The sequence below is a fragment of the Prinia subflava genome, chromosome 5 (assembly GCF_021018805.1).
Source record: "Prinia subflava isolate CZ2003 ecotype Zambia chromosome 5, Cam_Psub_1.2, whole genome shotgun sequence".
Taxonomy (NCBI): Eukaryota; Metazoa; Chordata; class Aves; order Passeriformes; family Cisticolidae; genus Prinia; species Prinia subflava.
Genome location: NC_086251.1, coordinates 3,605,539 through 3,630,779, shown reverse-complemented (window position 1 = coordinate 3,630,779; position 25,241 = coordinate 3,605,539). Strand labels below are relative to the sequence as shown.

At 48.8% G+C, this 25,241-nt stretch overlaps 1 long non-coding RNA gene across 1 annotated transcript; it reads right to left on the bottom strand.

The window, feature by feature from the left end:
- Positions 1–1,133: 1,133 nt before the first annotated feature.
- On the bottom strand, positions 1,134–25,241 carry LOC134550773 (uncharacterized). Its single transcript, XR_010080430.1, has 6 exons — positions 25,227–25,241; positions 12,592–12,726; positions 12,048–12,147; positions 3,240–4,637; positions 2,464–2,550; positions 1,134–1,704 (listed from the first exon to the last, which is right to left on the bottom strand). It is a non-coding gene; the product is annotated as an uncharacterized LOC134550773 (long non-coding RNA).

Sequence of the window (25,241 nt, the reverse complement as noted above, 5' to 3'; positions counted from 1 at the left end):
AAGAAGCTGGAGGGGGAGAAATGAGGAGATAAGGGGGGGAAGTAGGAAGAGGATAAGGGCAGGAGAAAGAGGGGAAAAAAGAGGGGTAAAAGGGGCCGCTCCTGAGCCACGCCGGGGGAGCCCGGCCCGGCCGCAGCCTCCTCGAGCTCCGAGGGAGAAATGGCGGCGAGAGGGAAAGCTGGGGATTAAATCACCTCGGCCCCGCCCCGCGCAGCCGCACTGGGGCCCGGCGCACCTGAGCGGGCCCGCCCCGCGCACCTGAGCCGGGCTAGGCCCCGTCCCCGGAACCGCCTCCGGCCCCGCCTCGGGACCGCCCCTGAACCCCGGGTCCGCCCCTGGAACCGGCCCCGCCCCAGAGACTCGGCCCCGCCTCTAATCCCGCGTCCGAGCCGTGGCCCCGCCCCTCCACTCTGACCCCCGCCCCGTAGTCCTGGCCCCGCCTCCGCCTCTGCCCCAGGCCCCGCCCAGCCCGGGATGGGGGCGGGACCATCGCTGCCGGCCCCGCCCCTCTCACCCGGGCCGGGCCGGGGCTGCCACCGGCACCGGCACCGGGGCCTCGGCTCCGGGCCCTGCCGGGGTCTCTGCGGGTCCCGGGCGGTGCCGCCTCTCCCCCGCCGGGCGCGCTGCGGGTCCCGGGTCCGCAGGACCGAGGCGGGCTCGGGGCGGCCCCGGGACCGGGAGGAGCCGCTCCGGGCCGGGCGCTGGCCGAGCCCCGCGCTGCCGGTGACGCGGGGCCGGGGCCCGCCGGGGCTCCGGGCTCGGTCCCGCCGGGCCGGGCCCCGCTGCGAGCCTCGAGCCCCTCCCGGAGCCCGCGCCGAGCCCCGAACGCGGCCCCGGGGCTCTGCTCCGAGCCTCCAAATGCACACCTGGGTCTCTCTAGGATCCCAAAGCTGCCTGAGGGACCCTGGTTTCCAGCCCCAAACCAGGGCTCAATGTCTGTGTCTGCAGTTGGCCCAGTGAGCCCAGTTTGAGCCCCAAAACGCAGCCCTGGCTCTCTCTGGGAGCCCCAGAACTGCTCCAGCCCGGGGGGTTCGGAGCCCCCAGGAGTGCCCCCGGCCAGGGGCAGAGCCCAGCCGGGCACCAGCAGCAGCTCCCTCAGCCCCAGGGGATGGGGAAGAGACCAGAGACACAAACCCAGCTCAGAACAGTTTAATAATAATGGAAACCAAGGCAAATTTAATTTAATTTAATAGTAATGGCAACACACAGTAACAGTGAGAGCAACAAGGGCAGTGAGTACAGCAATGAACAGCAGAGAGAAAAACCCCTCCACACTGCCCCTTTGACATTAGAAATCCAAAATGTGATCCAGAGCACCATCAGCTCCCAGTGTGGGGCATTTCCACATTGCTGTTCCTTTCCTTGTGTTCCATCCTGGGAATCTGTGAATGAAGGGAGGCTCTGGCTGCTCCTCTGGGCAAGGGAAAGGCTCCTGTGCTGTTCCCAAAAACACAATTCCTGGAATTAGTGCCCTGGGAGCCCAGGCCAGCCCTTCCAGTGCCTGGGGGTCACCCAGAGGGTCTTCACCAGCACGAAACGAAAATGCCATCCTGGTGCAGTGCATTTCCAGCAGGATTGGACACTCCTGGCCAAGGTGAGCAGTCCATGAAAACTGGACCGGTGACAATCCACAGGGGATTTTCAGTTGGAGACTTCAGATCAGAAACTCCGGTTCTTTTCGGCACCTCTTGCCTGAACGTTTCCCTGCAGGAAGAGCTCAGTGAGTATTTTTACTGACCACGTTATTGCCAAAGCAGGGAAAGCCAAGCAGCATTCCCTGAATGCCCCCATCCCTTCCGAGGCCATCTGCTCCCAGTGGTGATGGGCAGAGCCTGCCCGGAACAGCCTCCAGGGGGATGAACTCCCTCATTCCCAAGGTGAATGGTTCTGGCGTTATCCCTGTCCCTGCTGTGCACAAACCCCGGAGCTCCAGGAGCTGCAGCAGCTGCAGGCAGGTGTTTTCCCTGCTCAGCTTTTCGGGATGTGGCTGAAGGGCCCTTCCCTGTCGGCTCTGGGAGTTGTCCCTGCCACAGACCCCGCTGTGACCTAGCCCTGCTGGAGCCAATTCCCTGTCGTGGCCACAGCCTGCAGGAAAAGGGGAAAGAGCCCAGCGGGCCCCAGCTCCAGCCAGGAATGGCTCACACAGGCTGTGGGTGCTCCTCCTGCTCTGAAGGGAGCTGGGATGATTCCCAAGGCCTGGGCAGGGCTCCCTGTGGAGCAGCAGCACTTCAGTTCTTCAGCCAAGGCCTTTTCCTGGGGCTCTGGGGCACAGGATGAGCCACACATTTGTCCCTCCCTTATTTCTCACACACTCCCAGACTGAGGCCCTGCTCTTTCTGCCTTCCTCAGGGGCTGCAGTTTCCCACTTCTCAGCAGAGCAGTGTCTGCAGCAAACTGCCAGAGCTGTCCCATTCCCGAGTACAGAGCTCAGCACAAGGGAAGAACAAAGGTTTTAGCACTCACCATCTTTAATTTTCCTTTCTCACATCAACTTGCTCCGGCTCTTTCCATCTCAAAGGTTCCTGGTCTTTGTGTCAGCCCCAGAGGATTCTGTGAGGAGATTTCACACCCACAAATCAAGATCCAAACCCACAGGGTTGTCCATAAATGTGGAGCAGTGTTGGCTGCTCCAGTGCATTTCCTCCATGAGCACAAGTTCAAAACCACGACACCACTTCATCATTCCCTGGAGCTGGTGCTGTAACAATGAAAAACTGATTTTCCATGTCCAGAGATTGTCCTGCTCAGGCTATGAGACCTTCGACTGCACGGGGTTCCCTCCTGAAAACCAGAACACAAGGAAAACCCCTGGGGAGCCGTGGGAAGGAAAGCTGCTGGCACAGCTCTGATTTCACACATGGATTTTACAATCCCTTGGATCTCGTCTGGGCCTTCCCCCCCTCCACTGCCGATCGCCTCCCTGTTCCCTCAGAACGCTCCTTCTGTGCCCCACATTAACGCGCATTTTACCCCAAAATGTTCATTGTGCCCTTAAAGAATCCGCCCTGGAGCGACGCCCCGGGCCCCGCACGGCCGAGGCAGCTCCGGAGCCCGCAGCTCCCGGGGCATCCCCGGGGCTGTCCCCGCTCGGGGCTGTCCCCGTTCCCCTGGGGCTGTCCCCGCTCGGGGCTGTCCCCGTTCCCCTGGGGCTGTCCCCGCTCGGGGCTGTCCCCGCTCGGGGCTGTCCCCGCTCGGGGCTGTCCCCGTCCCCCCCGGGGCTGTCCCCGGTCCCCGCTCACCTCCGAGCCCGCCGCAGTCTCCCCCGCTGTCCCCGGCCCGGCCCTGCTGCTCCCCGGGCTCCGCCATTGCCGCTCCCGCTCCGCGCCTGCGCTCCCGGCACAGCGGCCGCGGGTCCTGCCGGGAGCGCCCGGCCCGGGCCCGCTCCGGCTCCGCGTCCCGATCCCGGCCCGGGCCCGCTGCGGCTCCGCGTCCCGATCCCGGCCCGGGCCCGCTCCGGCTCCGCGTCCCGATCCCGGCCCGGGCCCGCTCCGGCTCCGCGTCCCGATCCCGGTCCGGGCCCGGTCCCGCTCCTCCCCTCATCCCCGGTCCCTTCCCATCCCGGCCCCGGAGGTGCCGCTGCCCCGCCCGTCTCCAGCCCCGGTTCCGAACACCCCGCGCTCCTCTGCATCCCCAGGGATCCCCAGGGGCTGTGGGGGGATCTCTGCATCCCCAGGGATCCCCAGGGGCTGTGGGGGTATCTCTGCATCCCCAGGGATCCCCAGGGGCTGCAGGGTCACAGCTGCCTCACCCTGGTCTCACCATGGCCTGCAGAGGAATCTTTGTTCTTCTCCTGTTGCACAGTTTTATTTATTTTATCTTTCAGTATTGCAGTGAGACAGCACCACATTTAATAAGCCCTAACTCAATCCCTGATGTTTAGGGAACCCTGGTGGGGCTGATGATTTCCGTGGGCAGCATCACAGCAGGTTCCCCTCACAGGAACAGGATGGATCCCTGCGTGCTGAGGGCCCTGCTGTGACTCCTTTTCCCTGCTGGCAATCAGCAATCAGGATCCTCCAGCACTGGGCTGGCAGTGACTGCATGTCCCAATAATTCACATTTCAGATCTGATCACCCAGAGCAGTGTCCTTGCTGGACAGGGAGCTGGGACAGCTCTGCCCTGAGTCATTCCCATCTGCAGCTGCAAGAAATGCAGTCCAGCTTCACACAAGAGAGGCTGATGTGCAGCAGGCACAAGTGGAGCTGGACATTTCAAATGTATTTCCCACACTGAGGTTCTCATCACTAAATGTCTCTCTTGTTCCAGCCCTCCTTGAACGTGCAGAGTCTACAAAAACTCAGATCATACAAATTGCAGCACCAGAGAAAATTGTTCCAGCTGCCTGCTCATTCATTCGTTCAACTCAGTCATCCAAAACTCCCAGGGAAGGCTGGATAGGTGCCATGAGTATCCTGATTTTTCAGGGCTGTGTCGTGCCTGGTCTTTGACAGAGGTTTTGTGACAGTGGCTTGCACTGCCCATAAATTTAGAAACCAGCAGTGCCTGGGTTCCCTTCTGGGCCTTTGTGGGTTTTCTGTGCATCAGTGCCCCTGGAAGAATGGAACCTCCCAGTGCAGCTCAGTTTCTCTCCTTCAGGGCATTACAAGGACATCTCCTCAGGGAATTGTGTGGACACCTGGGAAAAAAAATAAAAAAGAGAGAGAGAGTATTCTCTGGTACAAGTTGTAGCTACAGTGTGCCTCAACTTTGTGCTACAGTGAGCTAGCTGGATTAAACTGAGTAAAAGACAGGGAAAATGAGAGAGAGGAGGAGGAACAAAAAGAGAATCAACACATCCCTGTATTAACACCTGCCCTGTGCTGCCCTGTGCTCCTGCAGGTGCATCCCCAGCCCAGCTCCATCCCATCCCTGCCCAAAAACCCTGGCAGAGAGAAGGGACAGGCAGAGCTGGGGCTGAATTTCCCAAGACTTCCACTGAGATCCCAGCAGCTCTGCAAGGAGCAGCACCAATTGGAAGCTTTAGCTGTGGCTGAGCTGGTGATGAACCCTCCTGCACCAGGCATTGGTCAGACATGCCCTGATCTGAGAACAGGACATGAGCACAGCCTGATCCTGGCTGCTGCTGGCAGAATTGAGGATAAAATTGATCCTTGGTGCTGAACTTTACAATTCCCCAAGGTAACAGTATGGGGTTCTCCTCAACTAAAGGAATTATTCAGTTTGAGCCTGAGGCCATCTAACTGCACACTTCTGACAAAACTGGGCTCATTAATATTGTCACAGAGGGGTCATTAATAATATCTGATGGTAACTGTACAGACTTACACACTTACATAGTGCATATCACAATATTTCTTTCATTTCCAAGTGTGGTGGCTTTCCTGCTGTCCTTTATCTGCACAAACATTGTTTAACAACAGAATAAAAGACTACCACCCCAAATTCTGTATTTTGTGTTAACCAGCAAAGGGTTTTTAAAGATGGGCATGACAACAATTGTGTTGCTACAAATGTGAGTTTACAGAGGGCAGGAGGCTGTGGTGGTGGAGACAGACACGACACTCAGAGAGCTTTGGGAAAATCCCAGAAGGCTTCAAGCATCAGCTCCTGGTGATCTAAAAGTCTCTCTGACCTTTTCTGTGCAGCCTCCCATGGGCAGCTCCACACAGCTCTGGCTCTTTCTCTCCTTCTTCTCTCTTCCTTCTGCAGTTCCAGCTGGCTCCTTCCTGTCCCCAGCACGGCCACCTCACCCTGGCTGTCCCCTGGACAAGCTCTGACCCTTCCTGTCCCCAGCACGGCCACCTCACCCTGGCTGTCCCCTGGACAAGCTCTGACCCTTCCTGTCCCCAGCACGGCCACCTCACCCTGGCTGTCCCCTGGACAGGGTCTCCCCCTCTCTGTCCCTTGCACTCCCTCCTGTCCCCCCCTCCTCACAGCAGGGCCAGCAGAGCCCAGCTGACCCCACCCAGCCCAGTCACTCTTTAGCACCCCCAGAGCTGGCAGGGCCAGGCTGTTCCACTCCTGAGGAATGAACACAGCTGCAATAGCTCAGAGCCAGGAGTGCCCTCAGCACTGTCTGTCTGCCCACACTGGGGGAAGCTCTGGGCATTCCCAATGCCAGCTTGGGCGGATACAACTCCAGGAACTTTTTGTTTTGGGTATCCCCACCCCCAGCAGAGCAGGGCTGTGACCATCACTGACCACAGACACCAAACTGCAAAGATCAGCTCTTGTTGCTGGATCCACAGAAATCTTCTCTCTCCACTGTCTACTGCCCACTCTCCTTTCCTTCACTTTCTTTTCTTTTCCCTGTGTATTTTCTTCATGGATTTTCATCCTTCTCTAGAAAATAACCAAAATGGCCACAAACATTCTTTCCACTGCAATTACATGGTTTTAAAATAAATCCTCTTCATAAATACCCTAGTCATTCAGTGTTCTTTCCCTCTAATTCACCCCAAGGGATTTATTAACAGGAACCTCAGCTGCCCTGTCCTAGATGTGGGTTCCACAGATGAGGCATCCACAGCTTCTCTGGGCAGCCTGTTCCAGTGTATCACCACCCTCACAGTAAAGAAATTCTTCTGTATATCTAACCTAAACTTCCCATCTTTCAGTCTGAAAATGTCTCACTGGTTTTATGATAACCTCCAAAATTCCACTGCTGCCCTTTCTTAACAAGAGAGAAAATTCTGCTGTTATTTCTCTGGTGTAATTGTCCTTCCCAAGGAAGGCTGAACAAAGCCTGAATTCTGTATAATGTTGATACATGGGCTCATTTAGAAAAGCATTGTTAGCAGCTGATGGCTCATATCATCTCCCTGGCAATTTTTTACATTTAGGTTGTCCCTGTTTTGTTACAAGAAGAGAACATAGAGGGTTTTACTTCGATTGGGTCCATTAATTTTCAGAAGTCATTTGGACAGCAAGGTATTTAATCCATCTCCCGTGTGCTTACAATGAGACACTGTTTCTAAAGAACCTAAATTGAGTGCTTTATTCTAAGGCTTAGGGTATTCATTAGAAACAGGCCCCGTTATCTGTGAAAGATTAATGCCTGCATGAGCAAGGACAATGCAATCAGCAATGGCAGTTTGATGGCACGATAAAAATGGCGCTGACTAAAAATCAGTGCAAAAGAGATGCAGAGGTTTAAACAAACCCCCAGCGCTGGGTCTGTTATCATTAACACCCAGTTAAAACTGATCACTGTCTAATGACAGCCCTGCCTGATGCTCCAGTCCTGCTCTGTGGTGGTGCCAAGGCAGGAGTGGAGCACTGGGAATGCTCAATAACCCGCGGGGCAGACAGGAAGGGCTGGGATCACTTCTGGGGCTGAGCTCATTTCCCTTCAGGTTCCAGCTCGGGGGGAGGCAGGAGCACTCACACCTCCCTTCCTCCCAGGGATGTTCTGGCCAGGCAGAACAATTGGGGGATTTGTGGGCACACAGCATTTCTGCCAGGAACCTGGGGATGTGTTCAAGCTGGACCCGTTCCTGTGGAATTGCAGGAACAGGGATGGAGAAGCTGAAGAGCAGCTCCAAAATTTCAGATGCCCATTCAGCCTCCTTTTGTTAAAATTTCTAATCTTGTGTTAGAGAATCAAGAAGCCTTTGAAACAGCCAAAAAAGTAAAAAACACCAATCAAAACTGTGATTGCAGTCTGCTGCAGTCTCTTGCTAATCAGTGGCTTTTGATTTTGCCCTACATAATGTGTAGGATATTTATATTTGCTGAATATTTATTTTTCTGGTTTTTCTGTATGAGTGCTGAATGCTCTTGTCACACATGGGTATAATGGAACTCAATTCTCAGTCATATTCATTAGCAATCACATCAGTTTTGTTTCAATGTTGTTTTCTTTGTCACTGTGATAAATGCCATTCACTCGCTTTTTTGAAATTTATGAATATTTAATAAAGAATAAAAATTGGTTACAAAAATATTAATACTATAATAAAAGTTTAAAAAAGTTTTCAGAGACAGGACAAATAATGAGGCAACAAGAGCAAAGAAGGTAGCCCGGGCTTTTGTCCCCCCTCCCTCCCAGACAAAGGCTAGGAAGGAGAAGGGCCCAGAACAAAGAGAAGTCTTCTTTTTTAAGCCTTCAGTTTATGACTATTCATATCTTACGTAAAACAAGTAATTTTCAGCTGTTTCTTGTCACAAAAGCTTTCTGTTAATTAAAAGAACGCATGAGAGCATACGTCCTTGAGAAAGTTAGGTTCTGTGGATAAGAGGCCATAAATTCTTCTTCACTAGAAGGTTTAGAGGCCTCTGTAAGGTTTAGGGGCCTCTGTGAATGTTATCTCTCTGCTGAGGAATTTTTCTTCTTGAGCAAAAAAAATATAACACACATACACAGCTTCTATTGTACTATAACTTATTGTTAATTACAAAACTACATTCACTACATTATTCTAATGTTAATATAGTATAACTTTTCTATCTATCAGATTACATATAGTAAATATCTGCGTAGAGCCACATATACAATATGCCTTTTTCACAGTCACTGAGAAAGAAAAAAAGTCAACTTCGCTGGTCAAGCAGCATCTTCTTGACTCCTAAATATAAATGGGGGAAACAGCTGCTAGGGAGAAAAATGTTCCAAAGGAGAGATTTTTAAAAAGCCACTTCCCTGAGCTGATCATTAAATATAACAAAATAATATCTGCAGAAACAGTCTTAAAGCAATGTGGAACAGAATTGCTGCCACCCATTTGAATGGAAGCTCTAAAACTTCTCCTGTAATTGGTGTCAGTCTTGTCCAGGGGATCACTTCTGTGCCCCTGGAAAAGAATATTTGAAAATCAGGGGCCTGGCTTTGACTGCTTCCTCTTCCTGCCCCAGCACTGCTCCACCCCACAAACAGTGATCAAATCCTAAATGGCTGGGAAATAAATTCTGGCTTTGCAACAAATGGAAGTTGAAATGTAGCAAAGCGTTTTTAGATCTTTCCCTGTGGAATACACAGCTCCACAGCAGCCCTGCTCTTCTCTGGGAGCCAGAGCAGCACTGTGGGTGCTCTGGTGTGCAGGATCAGAGGATCAGCCTGGAAAAGGCATCTGAGGTCACTGAACCCCATCCCAGGAGCCACATCCGTGCCCTGCTGACACCTCCAGGGATGTGATTCCATCCTCCCTTAGTGCCTGTCACACCCTGCTCCCTCCTCCAGGGAGGAATTGTTCTCTAACAACCAATCCAAACCTTTCCTGGCACACCTTGGGGCCATGATTTCCTCATCCCCCACTCGTTCCCTGGAAGAAGGAGGCAGCCAAATCCCCCTCCTGTTCCCAAGCTCCTGCCAGGGCATGGCAGGGAGAGAGAAGCCCCCTGAGCCTCCTCTTCCCCAGGCTGGGCTCCCCCAGCTCCCCCAGCCCCTCCTGGTGTTCCACCCCTTCCTTCCCCACCTCTGCTCCCTTCTCTGCACATTCCCCAGCACGGCTGATAAAGTCTGCTCACAGAGCGATTTGTGCAATAAAAAGGGAGAAAATGTAAAAGCCAAGGCTGCATTTCAGAATGTCTCAGTGCACACCATGCTCAGGGTGAGAGCAGAGTCCCTGTGAGAATGCAGTGTGACCTGCACCACTGAACAAAGCCTGGGCAATGAGGCAGAGGCAACATTCATAACACAACTGCACTGGCAAAACAAATTATACATGTTATTTGCTGTTCATTCACAGCAACCCTTCTGAATAAACAAGCAGAATATTTACACACTGCAGTCTCTGTGTCTAATTGTGTTTGTGCCTGTAGTTACATATTGCAATTACTGCTCAGTGATGCTATGCATGCATTTTTTAAAATGTAACTTCATGAATTTATATCTAGCCTTATTGCCTCACACACAGATCTAAGGCTTGGAAGTGTGTGTGTGTGTGTATATATATATATATATAATTTTATTGTTTTCTTAATTACTTGTAACTGAAGTTGTCCCAGCCAGACCCACCAGGTATGTCCTGGTTTCCCTTCCAGAAAGGATCAGATGGTGAATGACTGAACCAAGAGAAAATTCAGACTGACCATTGCACAAGGAGGTGAAGTCAAGGATATTCACATGGAAAATGAGAAAGAGGCTGAACCTCAAAGTTTGAGGTAGGTTTTAGTGGTAGCTGGAATTTTTCCATTAAATTCTGATCTTGAAATGACCCCGAGTCCTACTACACAAAACTGTGTGCTCAGGCCTTTCATGAGGGAGAAAAAAAAAAAAAAAAAAAAATCACCATCATTTTCCCCTTTAAAGTCAGGTATTTTTTGACTGCCCCACAGTGGAGCTGTAAGCAGCACTGACCTAATCCTCATCCTAGAAATTGGCCTTTTCCCCCAAGTGAATAGCACTGGATTTTGATTTTAAAATTTTAAAATGCAGACAACTTTGGAATTACAGTTCAGGATGTACAGAATCATATCTGGAGTACAAAATACGAATTCAAATACAACCTGATAAGGTATAGCAAGGCACAGCACTCTTTAAAATGGCTTTAGTCATTACACTGTTGAAGATATGCTTTAATTCCACTACTTTAAAACGTAATCAAGTCCATAAATTACAGGGAAAGGAGGGGATAACTGATTTGAAAGCTGCAAGACTGCAAAGTGACCAGCAACCAGAACAAGACATGGAATTCTTGACTAAAAAAGAGCTATTAAAACGTGGAAAGGGCAGAGTCTGGACAGGCCAAAAGAAATAAAGTTATGCAGATGAAAATGGTGTCACCAAAAATCTTCAAGCTTCTTTTCTCTTTATATAGGACTAAAATAATATCTATAAATATCCAAGAAATGTTAGTGTTTGTGGACTTTTTGGAAAGTTATCAGTGGTGGCAGAGCTATGTAAATAAAAATCTGAATTTCTGTTCACATTGTTTGTATGATTAAAGAAGGAAAATTTCAAAAATAGGTTTTAATGAAGGTGGAAAATGTCTCCTAAATTACTGATTAAAAGGAATGAACAAGTATGGTGGCACACTGAGCTATTTTGTAATCACAGATAATTAATCCTTCATAAATGGCTAGCAAAGTCCAACACTACCCTGTAAATAATGCATGGCATGTTCTCAAGGAGCTGTAAGGAATATATAAATATTGCACGCTGCATTCATTTAGCCAATTAAACTGCATTCAGCAGTGCCAGAAGCTGGACTGCAGCATTTGCACATCGTGGATCTGCTGTTCCTCCTGGCCCTCTGGCTCCAGGGGAAATGGAAGCAGAGGCAGGCTCAGGTCAGGGATCCCCTGCCCAGCAGAGCCCAGCAGGGACTGAAATTCCTCCCCTGCTGCCCCCACAGCTGCTCTGCCTGCTCAGGCCATGGGCAGAGCTGGGAGCAGCCCTGGGCTGGGGCCAGAGTGAGAAAGGAAAACATTCCTGCATTCTGTGTGTGTGTGCATGGGGGGTGGAAATAAAACTGTCCCAGTCACTTTTCCAGTCCTGAATATGGAAATGACCGTGGTGCTAAGAGAGAAGGGGAAATGCTCCTCTGAAATTCCCAGGCAGAGGTTTGGTAAGGCTGTCCCAGGAATAACCACACCTCTCTGACCACTGGAGTGAATAAACACAGGGAAAGCAGCACTTGGCTGGCCTGGAGCACATTCTGAGACTGCAAAAGAAAAGGAAGCTTAACTGATCACCATAATTGCAGTTTCTTGGCATAAAAAAGTGAAATGTGACACCAGGCCTTGTTATGAGGACTTTGTTCATTCAGAAGAAAACCCCACTGAGCAGTGTGATTTGTTGGAAATGCTTTTTGTCATGTGAGGAGCTCTTCTATGGACATTTCAGACACGGTTCAAACCCACCAAGCTGTGATTTGTGAAGAAAGGCAAGAACTAGAAACAAGACCTGCCCTCAGGCACCTTTGTGTTCTGGTGCTGTTACACCGTGTGTGACAATGGGGGAGGAATTTTAACATAAGTGAGAGCAGAGAACATAAAATAAAGATGGAAATGAAATAAAAACAAGATTGAATCCATTGAATAAATGCAAAGCCTGGGTCCCTTCAGTCCCAGGAGCCAAAGAAAGGACAGAGAAAGGCAAGGCCTTCAATCATTCACAGATATAATTGAGCAATATTTTGCTTACCTGGTTCTGTTTGTCTCACCCAGTTTGGTTCAGTGATTCAGCTGGTTGGGAGACAGAGATGTGAGGAGCAAAACTGTGGTGATGACAGAGTGAAGGAAACCTGCAGAGCCCAGGAAATATTCCCAGGGAAATAAAAATCCAAATACTAAATTAGTGATGTACCCATTTCTTCTGAATGTCAAGCAACTTGAGACAGGAGTTTCAACTGAGGACTGCAGGGAAAAAACATTACCTGAACCCAGGTGAGCTGCACCTCAAACCCACCAGATTTTGGCAGTAAATAAACAATAAATCATAAATATGTATTTATAATAATAATAATAATAATAATATAATAATAATAATAAGATCTATAACATAAAAATATAACAATAATTATTATATGTTATTACATATAATTATATACAATATACCATATATAATATTGTATAAATTCAATAAAACATAATGTAACATAACATAATATAATAAAATATCAACATTTATAATAATAAATAAATGGCTGTAAAAAATACAATAAATAAATAAATAACAAATAATAAACCTGCCCACAGTTCCCTGGCACATTTGTGCCCAGCTGCCTCGCTCTGCCTTGGTGCCAGTTCCAGTGCCTGGGCCCTGCTGACCTTGCACAGCTCCTGGGCACACCGTGGGCTGTGCCTGCAGTGCCACCCAAGCTCTGAGAGACAAAGAAAACAAAAAGCAGAATTAAAAAAAGAGAGCAGCCCTGCCCAGCCCCTCCAGTCCCTGGCAGCAGGGGGACACAAGCAGGGATTCTCTGCCCAATTTCCCTGCCCTGAGCACAGAGCCAGGGGCACAAATGCTGCAGAGGGCCCTGTGCCCCAGCCCAGAGGAGCCCATGGCCCCACAGGGGATCTGCTCTCAGCACAGGAGCACTGCCTCTGCAAGGATGGGCTCTCCTTCCTGCACCCAGCTCCTCTTCTCTTCTCCTGCAACTGCACACAAAACTCTGACTGTAAAGAAGGACACGTCTGTGCATGACATTTTGTATTTTCTGTAATTTTCTGTCTTTCCTAATCACTGCCAACGCTGCCTTCGTCTCAATTGCTCTATTTTTTATCAAACCTCCACAAGCTTTTTTTTATGGTAGGGTTCTGTTCATTTCCCCATTATTTCTTAGCTAAAACTTTCCAATTATTTTGTCTTTAGTTAAAAGACTTCACTCCTTCCAATCCACCCCAGGCAACTTCATTATTTTGCTTTGCAGCTCTCTGTGCAGTGTCAATTATGGGACCATTTTTTGCTGTGTTACAGGAGCAGTGATAGTCCAGTTCTCTAGCAGAGTGATAACAGTGTCTGCCTCACAATTTGACTTATTTTTAATTGCTCACAGATTTCAGTCTAATTTGGGAAATTCATTTCCATTTTGAACACGATGAAGTAGAAATGTGATGAGCTTTTAAATGAGTGGAGGTTGGGAATACAGACATCACTGCCCCTCTGTTCACTCTGACCTCATTTTGCTGGCAGCCAGAGCCACCCACCACAAAAAGGGTTCAAAACAAATGGCAGATTTTTATTGATAAATGTGCCTAATTAGCAACATTTCAGAGGCACTTGACACCACTGAATCAAAGAAGTGACCCCAATATCAGAATATTGCACCTCATTACACTGAGAAGGATGCTGAGAATGAACACCTGCTTTATAAGTTCTTATTTCTCATAGGATTTTGTAATCTTTAAAATGTATAAGCTGCTACTAGAAGCAACCTTAACCAAAATGACAGCCTTGGATATTTTGAAGATACTTAGGGCTGGAGCTGAAAACAGGATTTGCCTGTAATAATTGACTAATTAATTAAACCTAAAGCTCAGGCCTAATTTCCTTGAAATTTCAAGGATCCCTTTCATGTGCTCTGTCCCTTCTTCTCCCTCCTCCTTACCTTACCTTACATTAAATGCCTTGCAGGGTGTGGTGCAGATTAATAAAATAAATGCTTTGCTGGCAGTTTCACAGTAACACACCTGGGCAGGGTTTGTGCTTCCCACAAGGCACCACTATTAATTTACACCAGACAATTAACAGGTTCCATAAACAGACAATTAGAGAAAGCCCTTGCTCCAAGTCACTGCATCCTGAGCAGGCAGAAGCACCTGGCACGGAGCTCTCTGGGAAAGAAGGGATTTGCTGTGAGTTTTCTCCCCCTTTTGGTGCCAGTGCCTAGTGGAAGAATGGTGCATTTTCATTCAGTGCAGACACTGGGGATGCAGTCAGACACCCCTGACAAACGGTGGCAGCCAGGACAAGGTGGTGTTTAAATGTGAGAGGGCACAAACAGCAGCTCCTGCTCTCTCTGCAGGGCGTTCCTGCAGCCAGCCCAGCACCCCAGGAGTGCTTCTTCATCCCCCTGAGCTGCTGATGGAGACACAAATCCATGGATTTATCCACACTTTTCAGTGTGCAGAGCCTTCTGGACATGCTGAAGCTCTCCCAAAGTCTTTCTGTGCTGATTACTTCACTGAGGTGCTTCTCTCTCTCCTTCACTGCAAACCAGCCTCAGGAAGGTTTAGCTCAGGATTTACCCAAGGAGCTCTCTTATTATTCTAAATAGAGATAACTAGTTCATGTTAAAATCCTCTTTCACTGAGAAACTTGGAGTAATTTAGGAGAGAGCTGAAGACTGTGTCATTCCTCATATCTGGAGGAGTTTGTGTTTGAATATTGCCAATTAAAAGTGCCCTTAGGAACAGCTGAAATAGGAACAACCTCTGAGGTTTGTGTTGCTTTCTAATTCTATCTTGCTCAGAACTCGAGGTCCCACAGCACCCAGCACTAACAGAAGTCAGAAATGCCAGGCACTTCTTGGAGGCCTTGCACCAAACCATTTTTCTGGCTTGCTCTGAATTTCCAGTGGTTCCATAAATTTGACCATTCCATCAGTGCTTCCAGCATTTTGTGTAGGAAACAGCTTTTGTACACTTACACTGTATTTTTGTCAGAAAGGTTTTCTGCTCCAAACCCAATGCTTCACTGCTTTTCAATATCATTCTGTGGTTCCCAATCTTCTCTCTTGGATTGCATTTTCAGCTGTCTGAGCTCTCTTTTAGGCCTTTTACTCAGTCACACCCATTCTGTTGTTATTATTGATTCCCAGCTCCCAGTGAGTTTTGCTGCCCTTTGAATAAACACCCCAGGTTCAGAAGTAGCTTTACTGATGCAGGAGTGGCAGACGAGAAGCAGCAGCTCTTTTTGTGTGGGGATGCCATGGTTTGGGTGAATTTCCCATCTATTAACAGGTCACATCTGAAAGGCATACCACATCCTCAGGAGAATTCCTCTGAAGGATCTCCAGGCAGGAGAGGAGATGGGGGTGTGAGAGTCGGGGCCCAAGGGTCCCTGGTTTTGCCTCACGACCTTCGTCAAGGTCCTCAGTCAAGGAAGGGACTGTGTGCAAGGGGCTCGGGCCTAACCCACGGTGTGTGTGTGTACCAAGCACTGAACTGCAGGTGTGACTACTGGACCGGAGCTGGCTCCCATGGGAACTTGTACGAAGACAATGGACGGCTGGACAGCCTGTGCTTACCTGCAACCAGGCCCATACCTGCTTGTCCCAGACCTGCTCGATCTAAACGGTTGCACCTGGTTCCCAGAGCAACGGGGCTCCTCACAATGACTTTCGGGTGCTCCCTCCCGCTTCTGCCCGCCTTGGCCAGGTGCCCCCCGCTTCTGAAATGACTATAAAAGCTTCCCCCTGTGACTCACACTTTGAGATCTCCCCACGGACAGAAGACGGATCCATTGGCCAGACGCCACGGCAGGAGGACGCCTCTGGGTTGGTAGCTATATCGCCATGCCCCCCTTTCCTCGCTCTGTATCCTATTTTTCCTTTATCATTCCCTCTATCGCAAAGTGTTGTTGGCACTCAATAAAGGTGCATTTGTTGTATGATTAAATTATTGTCCCCTCAAGTACTTTTTGCACTCTGAGATCACACGAACCTATCACGATTCCTGCTTGGATCGTGACATTAAATTGGCGTCACGGACAGGATTCTGACAGACAGAGGGGTTGCAAGGTTGTGTGTAGTCTGTACCAGGGGGAGGAAGTTTGGCTCCAGCCGCACCTAGCCCATCACCCCGGTGAACGTGGTTAGAAAGCAAGGGGGGCCTCTCTGATTCCTCGCACACTGCACACACCTAAGGTGTAACAGCACCCCAAACTCGATTGAGGGCTCTGTTGTCAGAATTTCACAAAAGAACTTTGAGTGCAAAAGTCGGGACTGACTACCTGGTGTTAGGGGGAAACATCCTGTGTTGTAATTGAAGGTGAACCTCCCAGGTAGATAGGTCTCCCCACCCACTCAGGGAAGAAAAGGGAAGACACAGCCCTGCTGTGCGTGTGTGTGTGTAACTAAGCAGTGCCTCCCTGACGTGGTTTTGATCCCTACACAGACATGGCTGAGGAGCTCCCTGTAAAAGATAAAGCTGCATTTTATGCCTTGTTGGCAAAACATAATGCCCGACCCTCTTCTGGGGGAGAAGAGTGGGCAAAAGATAACTGGTTTAACTTGGAGAGTGTAACTGATAGAATATCCTCTTTACAACATGAAACAAAATTTAAACTGGGCAAAAATAAAACCATACTCTGCTCAGTTCTGGGAGCCTGCCTTACCGCAGCTATAGAAACTCGCTTTAAGCGAAGAAGTGAAGAAAACACAATAATTGACTCCCTTCAAAGTTTAGTTAAAATTTTGCAAAATGAAAACCATTTATTGCAAGCTGCCCTAATAGAAGAGCGTGCCAAAAATTTAAAGCATGCCGACTTGCCAAATGAGACAGAGGAAAAAGAAACTCCTCACATTAAACAGATTTACCCCCAGAAAGAACTGGTGTTAGTAAAAAATTGTGGGGAACACTGTTGCCCTAGCATAACACCTTTAGTAAAAGCAGAAACTTTAGTTGGTACTCCCAAACAGTCCCTGGAAAATATTTACAAAGCTGCCTGTCTGCAAATGATACATGATGACTCTCCAATGCAATTGCCTGTAAAGCCTGAAATTATGATTCCTTTAATTCAAAAGCCTTTGGAATTACTTAAACCTATAGCAATTGTTTCAAGTTTTGTAGAAAAGTTAGACAGATCCCTTGGAAACCTGAGTGAACCAACCGGATCTACAGATCGTGGTTTCAGTCCTTATCCTACTCCCTCCCAGCCCCCTGCCCCTCAATCTAATTCACTTGCCGGTGATTGTAATGTCTATGTATTAAGTGAAATTGCAGTAGAATTGACCAACTATGTTAAAACTCCTAGTAGTGAAAAATCAGAGAAAAGAAAACAGATCACTAGCTGTCAACACTTGTTGCTATTAGATATTAAAAACGGGGTCCCCAAAGAAAACCTAAATTTGCTGGGGCAACCCCTCACCAAAAAATCACAGCCCAGCACACACCTTTCTTCTGAGAATCTGGGCAGTGAGCCCAGAAACAATCTAACAATTCGACCCACTGCACCCTCCCTCTCTCAGCAAAGCCTTCCTTCTCGAGGGAACCGACATTCACCCACCCTTGCCCACCCCTTTACTGCTTGTTGAGAAAAGGTAAAATTTGGGAATGGGGTGATTCCCATCAGGAAATTTTTAAATTGTTAATTTTTGAGGCAACTGTCCACCAAACACTTGGTCCTACTTATCCTACAGATCCTTTCCAGATGGAATGGGGTTTTTCTTTTTCAGGATTGTCAGTACAACAACCCATTGCCCTGAGAGCCCCTTTTAACGCTGTTATTCCATATGCAACCCCCCCACCTGACAGGGTGGCCAAAAGAGCCTCAGTCGGAGCTGTAAAAAATGTGACAATGAACTTGGATGGCAGCCCAGAACTACCTGCCTCAGTCACTGAAACAGCCCCTCCCTTTTGCCCCAAGCAGTCTCATCTTACTGCAAAAATTGTCCCAGACTGGGCAAAATGTGAAAAGACCAAATGGGCTACTTATACCTATTGTGGATGGGAGGCTAACAAGTGTTCCAAAATTACTGCTTTTTGCCCAGCAGTTCCAAGCATAAATATGTGCTGGATAATTCCTTCATATTAACTTTTCTGCCTTTGGAGGCAGATTTTGTTGTGTTTACTTTTTACAGGAGAACTCCGAGGGATATAAAGATCATATAAAACCATGATAAAACTGGTGATATTTTAAACATTATTTGTGTTATAGGAACAAAATTAAAATTTTTAAATAGTATTGATTTAGAAATATTAATTAATAAATTGGTTGTTACAATTAAGAATTTGACAACACCTTTTACAGTCATCCTTATTGGTCTTGGGAACGACTCAGTGGCTATTATCAAACATATTATCAAACTGAGAACTGGTAAATGTGAATAATCATAAATTGATAATTGATCACAAAACTTTTAGCTATTAGCTGCCTCCAGTTTTAGTTGTGGATGCAGTTAGTTGCTGCCTCAATTATAAAGAAGGCAGTCTCTTTATTGAAATTTGGAAAATAATTTGGGACAATGCTAATAATTTTAAAAGATTTTCAATTTTGGCAAAACTTAGTGAATTTTATTTAAAACTCTATTATAAACATAGTCACAGTTTTTGTATTGATCATATGTAATGTTTTAGTATATTTGATATTTCCTATTATTGTGTTAAGTTTAAATCATGATGGAGCTATTCTCTATCCTTTCCAGTATAGGGAATGGGCCCATCAAACTGATGAGAAATTGCAAACTGTTAATTTAGAATTTTGTTTTGTTTGGGAACAACAAAAGTTTATTTGTGCTCACTTGACATGGATGTTCCCAAAGTTATTGACACAGAGTGAATTGCACTAATAGCAAAGTAAGGTTCTTTTGATGCATATTTTAAATTGATTGTTGTATTTTGATTTTTTTTTGTGATTTGTTTTGATTGTTTGAAAGAAAATTGTTTTATTGTAATTATTATTTATTGAAATTGTTTAACTAGAATTGTTTGATTTTCTAATGATTAACTGAATGTAAACTTAATGAGAAAAAATTATTAATAACAATTTGTTTCATTTCCTTTGTCTCTTCCTTTTGTTTTCCTCTTTCCTACTTTTCTTTATCCCTCTACTCTTTTTCCCTATTTTTCCGGGATATGCTACTGACGGCTTGATGAGTCCTGAAGACTTCACAACCGCGCTGCTGAATCAACGGAGTTTTCTTGACGACGATCGTGAGTCACGGGGTGGTGTGAGAGTCGGGGCCCAAGGGTCCCTGGTTTTGCCTCACGACCTTCGTCAAGGTCCTCAGTCAAGGAAGGGACTGTGTGCAAGGCGCTCGGGCCTAACCCACGGTGTGTGTGTGTACCAAGCACTGAACTGCAGGTGTGACTACTGGACCGGAGCTGGCTCCCATGGGAACTTGTACGAAGACAATGGATGGCTGGACAGCCTGTGCTTACCTGCAACCAGGCCCATACCTGCTTGTCCCAGACCTGCTCGATCTAAACGGTTGCACCTGGTTCCCAGAGCAACGGGGCTCCTCACAATGACTTTCGGGTGCTCCCTCCCACTTCTGCCCGCCTTGGCCAGGTGCCCCCGCTTCTGAAATGACTATAAAAGCTTCCCCCTGTGACTCACACTTTGAGATCTCCCCACGGACGGAAGACGGATCCATTGGCCAGACGCCACGCCACGAGGACGCCTCTGCCGTTGGTAGCTATATCCCCCTGCCCCCCTTTCCTCGCTCTGTATCCTATTTTTCCTTTCTCATTCCCTCTATCGCAAGTGTTGTTGGCACTCAATAAAGGTGCATTTGTTGTATGATTAAATTATTGTCCCCTCGAGTACTTTTTGCACTCTGAGATCACACGAACCTATCACGATTCCTGCTTGGATCGTGACAGGGGGTTGTGCTGCTGGAGCTGTCAGCACCAATTCCCATCCTCTGGGATCGTTTCCAGACAGGTCTGAACTGACCTCCAGCAGCCAAAGTGGTGACCCCAAAATCACTGCCCAGCAGGGGTGTCTGGGGCAGAGGAAGTCACCACTGAGAGCAGGGGCATCGTCTGGGGCTGCTAATTAGCACAGAGAGTGCCCTGAGACCACCAGGGAATAGGTGGAGTTACCAGAGGTCACCTTGACTCCAGAATTCTGGCTCATGGTCACCCAAACCCACCAATTATCCCACAGAGTTACCCCTGTACCCCAAATTCCAGCTCGGGGTCATCTGAGATCACCAATTATCACAGGGGTTACCAGGCAGGATCTGTATCCCAGAATTTGGCTCGTGGCCATCTGAGATCACCAATTATCACAGGGGTTACCAGGCAGGATCTGTATCCAGAATTTGGCTCATACTTATCTGAGATCACCAATTATCACATCAAGTTACCAGAGAGCAGCACCATCCCCAGATTTCAGCTTGTGGTGATCTCAGCCCGACCAGCCACGGGCTCCTTGTCTGGGCTATCAGCTGAGGTCACCAATGAACATTCACTGATAACAGCAGAGTTTCTGCTGAGCCTTGTACAGAGACATAAAGCAGAGTTACTGCTGGGGACAGTGCCAGACACTGATTATAAACCCACAAAACTCATTTTATACCTTGGCTATTAATTTCAGAGATCACAGATGTGTTCACCAGCTGCTCCCATCCATCCCTTCCACGAGTCCATCCCTTCCAGTCATCCAACACTGTTTTAACTCTGCATTTTCAACTGCAATATGATGTGAAAGCAAATGACTGACTTTTTTCCTATAAAAATGAGACTAGGGGCAGGACAAACAGATGGGAATTAACACTCATAATCTTGGGGAGAATTAGTTTTCCCAGCCATCCACCTCCTTAGCCGTGCCCTGGTTAACAAAATGGCATTCCTGAACTTCCCTGCCTGTGTGCACTGAGAACACAGGACACCCTGCAGGAGCCAGAGGGGCTCATCCTGAGCAGGGGAGAGCAGGGCAGGTATTTGCAATCCCTGCAATGGTGCACACAGATCTCCTCTGCAGCACAGGATTCAACATTTCCCAGCCATAGAAAAGAGCCAGACCTTGCTGTGCTCAGACCTTCCTGTCCCTAGGCAAGGTTCAGCAGACACACCGGGGATGGCTGGATTGCAGTGCACTGTGCAGGGATGCAGAGAAAACAGGAGTCCTCTTCACTGCCCCGGGGCAAAAAGGGCTGCAGCAGTGAGAATAAAGGTCTGCCTGCAAGGACACAATTGTTTGGTCAGATCAAAAACACTTCTCAGGAGAAAACTCAGAAACCAGGGAACAAAACCTAAAAATCCTGTTTTAATCATCCAAACTGACCAGAGTGTGCCTTGGATTTTAAAAGAAACAAGGAAGTTGTCAGCACTGCAGCCAAGACACGGGGTGTGACTGTTCCCACTTCAGTAAACCACAGCCTGTTCACTTGTGTCAGCTGAGACACAGATGGGCCTCCAGCCCACAAACTGCAAATCCCACAGGGAACTGCTGCTTGAGCTAGTTCAGTGCTGAGTTCATTAACTGGGGAGGGTAAATAGCTAATGAGGCAATGCAATGATTTATGTCACATCTACAGTGACACCTGGGGTCACCTTGGGCAGGTCAGAGCATCCCCAGCTCAGTGATTCTGGGTTTGTACCTGTGGCACCCTCAGCCACCAGGATTCCCTGGCTCTTCAGGTGATGATATTCTCTGTTTCCAGCCCACAGCCCTTCCAGGGAAATCTGCTGCTCAGGGGCACAATCTGACACCCAGGGGGACCACAGCCACTCACAGAAACAAGGTGTAATTAATGCTCACCCAATAAATGCATTCTACCTTCCTCTTGCCCTCTGTGTCATTCACAGCTTCCTTCTTCCTGCACTGTTCTCCAGCCTCTTTCCTTGCAAACCAAGCTCCTGCACCTCCTCCTCTGCTCTGGGCCAGCAGTTCCTGCAGTGGGAGCAGGAGCCTGGCTGAGAGAAAGAATTCCCCAAGGAGGGAGTTATCTGCTGGTGCTGAGCTAATGAGGGGCTGTGCTGACACCACTGGAGTGCTGAAATCAAAGCAGAAAAGGGACAGAACCTGTGCCAGGGGAAATGGTTCCTTTACAGAGATAAAGGCAGGGAGGGGATGAACAGGTGAGACAGTCTCTCATCCCCAGACACCACTTCACCTCCAGGCTTCCTCCTGCCCCCAGCAATGACACCGGCTTGCTTCCACTGCAATTCTGCATTTCAAAGGGCCAACAGCATCAAAGGAGTCTAAAAATAGGTTAAAGCCTGAAACCAAACAGCAGCTGTTTCACTGGCAACAAGAGAAGCAGAAGGGGAAAGAATTGCAGGACAGAGCTCCCTAAGAGTGCCAAATGACTGGAATTCCATGGATTTTGTGCCATCCAACAGACATTCCTCTAGAATCAGGACACATTTCAGGAGTGCAGTGACTGAGAGCTGGAACCTGCTGTGTGTGCTCTTTTCTCCTCACACCAAGGGGGTTCCTGACAATCAGAGCCTGGGACAGGACACACAGCAGCTCTCCACATCATGGCACATCCTCCAGGATCAGCCTGCCTGGAACAGGGAGCCTGCAGCCCTGCTGTGCTCTGAGATCACAGCTGGACACCTCTTCTGGACCTGTGCTCACAAAGCATCAGTGCCACAGGGGAGTCTCTGCACCCTGCACATCCCTGGACATTGCACCTCTCCCACAGAGAGGAAATCCCATCCATGAGGATCAACACTCACTCTTTATCCAAAGCCCCTGCAATTCACCACAGGCCAAGGCCACCCCCTGTCCTGGAATGAGAGCCTGGAAACAAAATGCAAATGGTGAGCAGAGCTCAGAGTGATTCAGTGTCCTCAGCCCAGCCAGGACTCACTGTGTCAGCTGGCAAGAGAGGAGGAGGAAACCCATCCTGTGGGTGTGAGTGCACAGATATTCCAGTTCAGAACAGGGGCTGGACCCAGACTGAGTTTAGGGGGGCAGATCTCAGAGCTCAGGACACCATCAGACAGCTGGTATGCACACTCAGGCCAGAACTGAGATTAAAATAAATGTCCAGCAGATCTGTACACTACTGACAACTGTGTGATGTGAAAAGGGATGAAACAAGCTGAAGATAAACCCCTCAGTTTAAAAAGCAAGGGCGGGAGGAGATGCACCAATGTTCAAGCCACAAGCAAGGCTTGGAAATGAGAAATCCCATCCCAGTTCTGTGAGGCAGCTGGATTGATCTCCATTGCCTCATTCCTCACCTCCACACACCCCCTTGAGGCTGTCCCAGCACAGCCCCTGCCTGCAGGGAGCTGATCTCCAGCACTGCCAGGCAGGTGGGGGCAGGCAGCAGCCCCTGCTGGCCCGGGGTGTGTGTGTGTGTGAGGGCAGCTCCCCGAGCTCCCAGGGGCTCAGAGATGGCCACACACGAGTTCTGCTGCTGGAGAACACCACAAGTCCCCAGAGCTGTGGAGAAGGCTGTGGGACACAGAGCAGTGTCTCACCATCCCTGCACCTCACCCACTGCCAGGCTGTGCTGCCACCCCTGTCCCTGCACACGGACACCTCTGGGGAACCCCTGCTCCTGCAGCAGCTCAGAAATGCCTGCCAGGAGCCAGCCTTCCCTGCTGCTGCCCCTCCACCCCCCAGCAGGCTGTGGGTGCCATGTGGGGGCACAGGGGGGGATCTGCTGCTCCAGGCCCACTGCAGGGACTCCTGAGGTGGGGCTGGCACTGCCCCTGTGCAGGAGCTGAGGTTCAGCTCAGGGGAGGAAGGGCAGCAGCCTCAGAGGAGGCACAGAGAATTGCCAGCTCTGGCTGCACCAAGAGGGGCCCAGGCAGAGCCATGGGGAAAAGGAGGGCTGGGATGGGGCAAGGGAGGGAAGGAGTTTGTCAGTGAAACAGCAGGTACTGGAGAGGGAAGGAAGCCAAAGCTCCTTTTCTTTTTCTAGCTAGATGGAGCTTGTGCAGATGGAGACTGTGCTGCTCCCAGACAAGGACCAGTGACACTCTGGACAGGACAAAATGACCACAGCCAATCCAAGTGTCCAGCTGCCAAAGTCCCACCTGAAAGTGTGCTGCTGTCTGGGCAAAGAAAGCAAAAGTGCATTCTGCACTGCCCCTCTCACTGTCTGCCTCAGGTTTAGCCTTGGAAGACACCCAGGGCTTTAAGGACCTGGGCAGATGGGGCAGAACTGATCCAGATAAATCAATTAAGAGGTCCCCATCTGAGCTACTTGGATTAGACTCTCTCCTGAATTGTTAATGGCCATCATACAATTCATCATGCACTAAAATAGAGAGCTAAACTAGACCAGGTGAGTCATGCCCAAAACTAGAGAATCACTTGCATTAACTCATGAGGGCAGCCCGGAGTGCCCAGCTCAGCTGCAGATGCACACACCCCACACGAGCCTGGGGTGGAGGGAGGTGAATCCCAGCCCGGGTCACTGTCAGCAGCAGGAATGACTCCTTCTCCAGCAGGGCTGGCACATGCCTGGGACAAACCCCTGTGCTGTGTCCTGCTGCCTTTCTCTGGCTGCCTGCCCTGCTGAGAGCAGAGCCAGCAACAGCCAGCCAAAGACCTGTTTGGACAGAACAGAATGGGAAGAATTCAGCCAAAGATGCTTTGGAGCCATCAATAACTTCACTCTGCTGAAATGGAGGCCTTTGGGTGACAGTCCCAATGAGCGCTGTGCAGATCCTTGGTAATTAGTCCTGCAAACACCAGCATTAAAATTTAAACTAATCTAAAGAAAATGTGCAACTGAGCATGCTAATAATAACACCAGCCAGTTTGTCATACGGAATGTCTCCATAAAGATATTCTTTATAACACCTTTGGCACAACTGGGACCTCGCATAATTAAATTTGATTTCACTTTCTTACGACTCTAAGCATAACTGGAGACTTCTAATGAGTTACAATTATTCTCTTAGCAATGTGTTTCTATTTAGTCTAATCTTGTGTTCTTCCAGCCAAATGCCACCTGTATTTATTATTATTATCTCCTACTGACAGCTTCTGAACTGAGACACTTGGACCCAGATAAATAACTTTATGTCTCCCAAGCACAACTCTTTGTGTGCCATCTGCTCTGGATGGGAAATAATCTGCTAAGTGAAAAGTAGCAGTTTATGGAGATAAGAGAATTTCCATTCCACTCTTTTAAGCAGAGATAAAAACCCAGGCTGGTTATCTCCTAAATCTCACACTCCCACCCCCTCCCCACCAAAAGCTGCTAATGTAGAGGCCTCGTTAATGAGCCCTGCTCACCTCACTGTGTTTCCC